Here is a 6,417-nt window from a genome sequence, read left to right on the forward strand (position 1 = left end):
ACAAGACAAGATGCCTCCAAGCAGAAAACACTGTAATTGGGAAGCAATAACATCTGTGTCAGTCATGGGACTAAGAAAGTGAACTAAAAAGTTAAAGGCTGGGCTGCACATGCAAAGTAATAATATGCACATTTTTTTAGCTAAAAAGATATGTCATCAAGATATGGGTCTCTTTAAATTCTTCGGTGTCATGATAGCCTGAAGAGTATCAGTAGGGCCCCCACATTTCTGTTTTAACATTAGCACTATGTTAGCCAATACCTCAAGGGAATTACAGCCTAGAAGGCAAAGAAGTCTGACAAAATCAGATTATGGGCTTGATTTGGGGGTTGGGGGGGCAGTGCATTGTAAGTTGTTGCAATGCTTTGCCATATTGAGCAGGTCACATAATCTCTCCGAGTTTCCTAATGTGACATGGTCAAAGAATTTATGCATGATAGAACTGAGTCTCAAACCCAGATTGTCTGGCTTTAAATCCTGTCATCTTCCTACTGCATCTCTGTTATAATGTTGATAGTTAAATAATTATAACACAAAAAAATAATAATAATAAATAATTATAACACAATGAGTAGATGTTTAGTTATTCTTGGACTGAAATGTGTATGAGGGACTTTCGTTCCTTGATAGATCAAAATAAAAGAGAATAAGAAATTGTAACCTTTCATTTTAAAAATTCTCCAGTTGCCTGCATGACAATAGCTAGAAAGCCAAAACACCCAGAAGTACTTAGGAAGGACTGCCAGTTGGGGATAGTCAGAGAGATCTAACCTGAGTTAAAATGCCTGCTTACATGGCCTGCCTCTGAGGACAACGTTCAATTCTGATAATTGATGATTCTTCACTGTATGGGCCTACTGGGACAAAGTCCACCTGTGACTTCAAACACACACTTTCTTCATAGAGAGGCCAAGAGTGTACCAATTTTGCACTCCAAGTCCCGGGACGGAGTCCCAGGCAAACGGGAATCACCCAACTTCTAACTACCATGCTGTGTCTCCTTGGCTCTTATCCAAACCAGCACAGTGCTCTTAGTCGCATCTTCCTACACACAGTAAGGCTAAATGCACAATGTAAAAAGTCCTTGTCATTCTAATGGATCTGGATCCTCTACCAGGCTTCAATTCACTTTTATTCCAACTTGCATGCTGTTGTACCTGAGTTTGTTTCTCCAGCTAGTCTTCTTAGAGCAATGCTTCGGGTGATGGTCTATTTGGCTTTACCACCAGACAGTGTCTTTCATGCCTACCAAACCCACACTCCTCCTGCCAGACCCAATTTACACTTTATTGATGTTGCTGCTGGGCCATCACTTATCAAAGAGTGCTACTGGGTTGCCCTTATGCCGTTACTGCTTCCTAGTCCTAGCCAATGTATGGTATAATCCAACATCAAAGCTACCATGTGGATTTCTCACTGCCAAACTACTACATCAGCTCTGGATCTATTGCCCGAATTCTTTAAAAAGATGACTGTTTGTAGACTTTAGCTTTCCAAGGATTCTAACACACCATTTTTATAAGCTTATTTGTTTACTTGTTTGCTAACTAGTGTTACCTCTGACCATATTGAACATCCTCCTTCTCTATAAAGAAGTTCCTTTAATTTTTAACAGTAAATTAGTTCTTATTTTTAAAATGAGAGAATATGAATTATGTTTGAAAAGTCCGACTTTTGTTCTTTATTGGATTGAAGCCTGTTGGCCTATTTTAAACTATTCTAAGGTTGGTATGTTTTACATTTAGGTCTCAGGAGATGAAACTATATAGAATGGATCAATACTTAGCACAGAGCCCAAAACCATATGTCCTCTTCCCTTGAAAAGTTAGAGACATTCCTAACAATCCTTAATGTGTCATATGTATGTACATGTGTGTATTCCTATCTTATATATATATATATAGAATCCTATCTTCTCTCTCTCTCTCTCTCTCTCTCTCTCTATATATATATATATATATATATATATATATATATATATAATCCTATCTTACAAAAAGGATCTATAAAAAAGGACCTGAGGCAGTCTTCTGGAAAGATGGACAATGCCCTCAGGTTCTTATTTTGGAACATGTAATACTGCTAACCAGTAGAAAGAAGCAGATAGGTTAAAGGGAAGATGCTACGATGTTCCCAGTTAAGAAGGTGTTTAAAATGCTATGAGATTCTGATGCGTACCTTAAAAAGCATTGGAATAAATTTCCACTGGTAGCAGAATTTTCTGATTGTCTATCCAATATACATCTCTCCTTCTTCCTTACTAACACAACATCTGTTTTCTTCTAGGCATCCATTTATTCTCCCTTACAGCCAAGGGTGACAAGAGATGTAAGTGGAAGTTTGTAAAAGAGGCTTACTCAATTGGCAAGAACAACTCTGGGACCATCGGCCTTCCTTTTCCTTCCCTCTTTCTACCTAGAATATGTCAGTTTGCTAGAGTTAGCAAAAAGAAATACAGGATGTCTAGTTAAATTTAAATTTCAGATAAACAACAAATAAGTTTTTGGTATATCATATGCAGTTTGGGACATATTTATACTTTAAAAAATTATATTTACCCAAAATTCAAATTAACCGGGCATCCTGTATTTTATCTATTTTCTCATGTCCCCAAGAATATATATATGTGAAGACTGAAGTAGCCATCAAGGACCATAAAGAGAATTTATGGCCAGAAGTCACACACCATGGATGACAGAGAGGAAATATAGAAGAGTCTAGTCACAGAAGACCAGGAAGTTCCATACTGACCCCAGGACACCTTCCTCCAAACTTTTTCTATGGGAGACAAATAAAGCTTTTTCTTTTTTGAGCCTCCATTATTATGGAATTTATTACCTGTAGCCAAACTCAGTCTCAACTGATAAACTATTATTTCCATATTCCTTTTCCTCTCCACCCATGTTCATGCTTCTTTTTCTCCCCCTGGTGTCCATCATATGCATTTTTGGTTAATTTTATTCATTTACAAGGATGAGTGGGGATAGTAAATTCCACATAACAACTTTCTATGTCCTAAGAAATATCTTCAACCAAGAGGAAAAATATGGAAGTACGACCTGAGGTCCTTTAGAAAAACAGTCCTTGTGAGACCCCAAAAAAACAAGAAATGAAGAGATATCCTTCAAAGAACCACCATGAACATATTGTACCTGGCGAAGTTTGTTTTGGGGAATGTGTGAAATTAGGCAGAGCTAGGAAGCACCAATGAAATTCTAAAGAGAAGAGTATACATTAGAAACTATACTTTTTTGAGAGAGAGAGAGAGAGAGAGAGAGACAAAGAGAGCACGTGCAAGTAGGCACTGGAGAGAGGGACAAAGGGAGAGGGAATTTTAAACAGGCTTCACATCCAGCATGGATCTCGACACAGGGCTGGATCTCACCACCCTGAGATCATGACCTGAGCCAAAATCAAGTCCGATGCTTAACTGACCAAAAGTTAAGCAAACTCAGGTACCCTATCTAATCCTACTTTATCTGATTCTATGACACTATGCATTGTATTAATAATTATAGCTAATATTTCCTGAACATTTAACATATATCAGAACTATACTAAGCATTTCATATATTTCTATGTACATACACATTGTTTAATCCTCATGTTGACCCTATGAGGTTGATATTATTAATAACTTTATTCTGCATGTAAGGAAACCAAGGTTCTGAAAGGAAAAGAACTTCTTCCAAATCAAAAGCATGTAAAATGTGCAGCAAGAGTTTGAGTCCAGGTCTTCCTGGCTCCAAAGCCCAAGTTCTATGCCCTTAATCACAATAGTGTTATATTTCCACTTTACCTGATGATTTGAAAAAGACATTTCAGAACTCAGTACAGTTCATTCATACACACACACAGTACATATATAACTATACATATAGCTAACTCCTGAACTGAGGGGCGAAAAACATACAACTTCACAGGCAAGAGAATCAAGCACATGTTAAATAAATTAGAGTTCCAACATCCTTCATTTAAGCCCTGCAGATGATGCTTTGCCAGAATTCAGCTCCCTTCTAAAAATAGCTAAAAGCACAATACATCTGTATTGGTCCTGAACTTATAATGGTTCGACTTACAAGTTTTCAACATTACCATGGTATGAAAGCAACACACATCCAGTAAAAAACCTCAAATTTTGAATTTTGATCTTTTCCCAGGCTAGTGATACATTCTATGATATTCTCTAATGATTCTGGGCAGTGGCAGTGAGCCATAACTCCGAAGCACACACACAATCAAGAGGATAAACAACCAATATACTTACAACCACTTTGAACCCATACAACCATTCTGTTTTCCACTTTTAATTCAGCATCCAATCAATTACATGAGATAGTCAACACTCTATCATAAGGCTATATAGGCTTCGTGTTAGTTTGCCCAACTGTAGCTAAATTAAGTGTGCATATTTAAGATGGGCTAGGGTAAGCTCTTCTGTTTGGTAGGTTAAGTGTATTAAATGCATTTTCAGCTTACTGTATTTTCAACTTAGAATGGGGTTTATCAGGATGTAACCCCATCACAAGTTGAGGAAGATCTATACAAAACAACATATATTTATCAGGCTGGTTGTCACTCTGAGCCCTGCTTATTGAGTGGAGAAACTGATACCCAGAAATCAGAATATCCTAGGAAAGTTAGAACTGGAGGTGAAGGGGAGGGGAATATACTCAGAGAAGAATTCAAATTTAACCTAGAGTGCCCTGAGCAATACATGTTTAACCTTCTTTACCAGCTTGCTGTTACCGTGAGAACAGTTCCACTTTTAGGTCTCTTAAAACCACAGATTGATCAGACAAATCCACCACACACACTCACTTTGCTGTAACTTAGCTTTCATATTCCCTGAGAATGTCCACAAAATTTGGACTGGACTTAGCCTCCTTGGACCTGCAGACATAGGCCATGGTGGTATAATATGATGAAGAGCTCCCTCTGAAGATGGCTGAATCACAGGAAAAACACAAACCAAGCAGGAAAAATGTGCCTTGCACTTTTCCATGGAATTCACCTACTGCAACTGGGGGTGGTTAAGTTTTCATGAATAGGGCACCCAAGGAGAATAGCTAATAACAGACTGATCCAGAATTGAGAAAGAATAGCATGGCATCTTGCCCCAGTCATGAATAGATGACATAACAAAGAGAGAGGAAAAAGAAACAAGGAACCCAGGAGTAATGGGGAGACCAGTGCTCACCAGCCAGGCGTCTGGTAAGCACAGAGTGTGGGAACTTTTCCTTGCCTCTGAGACACATATTGTTGTTCAACAATGGCACGGTGGCTGACGTTGCAAAGATTCCATTTCAGAGGAGAAACCAGCAGAGGTGTTCTGCTCCTCCTCTCCCCTGTGGGAAATCCTGGGAAGTGCCAGCCAGCTTACATTATTGTTAGAGATGTGAAATAACAACATGCAGCAAACACTGTATTTATAATAGACAAGGAATGGGATTAATAGAATTCTCAGGGCCTCACAGCAACTCCATGTAGTAAAACTTGCCCGGGACTAGGACGCTATGGGATAGCAGTGAAGTCCCAGCTCAGCCACCAATTTGACAAGAGACTTTGACAAGTAACCATACCTCTCTGGTCCTCAATGTCCTCACCTGTAAAGCAAGAAGTTATATTGCTGGACTAATGCATCTCTTCATTCATCAATATTTATTGAGCTAAACTTACATAAATGGATATTTTATGGATCTTACATTCTAGTGAATATGATAGACAATAAAGAAATAAATTTAAAAATGTCTTTTGGTGATGAGGACTATGAAGGGGGAAAAATCATCGTAAAAGGAAAGAGAGTTATGAGTTAAGTTGGCACTCTACAGTAAGGTTGTCAGAGAAGGCTGCTCCAAAGACTAGACATTTGAGCAGAAATTAGAATGATTAGAAGGAGGCAGGCAGAAGAAGATCTGAGGAAAGAATGTTCCAGGCAGAAGGAACAGCCATGTGCATCCATAAAGTACGGATTGTTAGGCTTATTTGAGGTACATCAAGAGGACCAATGTGGGGAGTAGAGGGAACAAGGGGAAGGTGGGTTGAGGAAATAGGATGAGTTGAGGAAATAAGCAGGGGCCAGATCATATAAATTTAGAATCAAATTTAATGTGTGACTCAAAACCATTGGAGGATACTTCCTGAGCCTTGAACCTTGTTAAAAGATCACCCTGGCTGATTGAAGTAGATCATTTATTCATTCAATAATAATTTAATGAGCACCAATGTCCATCAGGCTTTGTTGTAAGTGCAAAGGGCACATCGGTGAATTTAAAAGGTCACTATTCTGATAGAGATCACCTTCTAATGGAAAACCACTTGGAAAACTACTGCAATTGTTTATTGAAAAATGATAATGATTTTGGGAAAGGCGGTAGTAATGGAAATAATGTAGACTTGTCAGAGTCCAGATTCATT

Source organism: Canis aureus, chromosome 6 (assembly GCF_053574225.1).
Source record: "Canis aureus isolate CA01 chromosome 6, VMU_Caureus_v.1.0, whole genome shotgun sequence".
NCBI classification, from domain to species: Eukaryota; Metazoa; Chordata; class Mammalia; order Carnivora; family Canidae; genus Canis; species Canis aureus.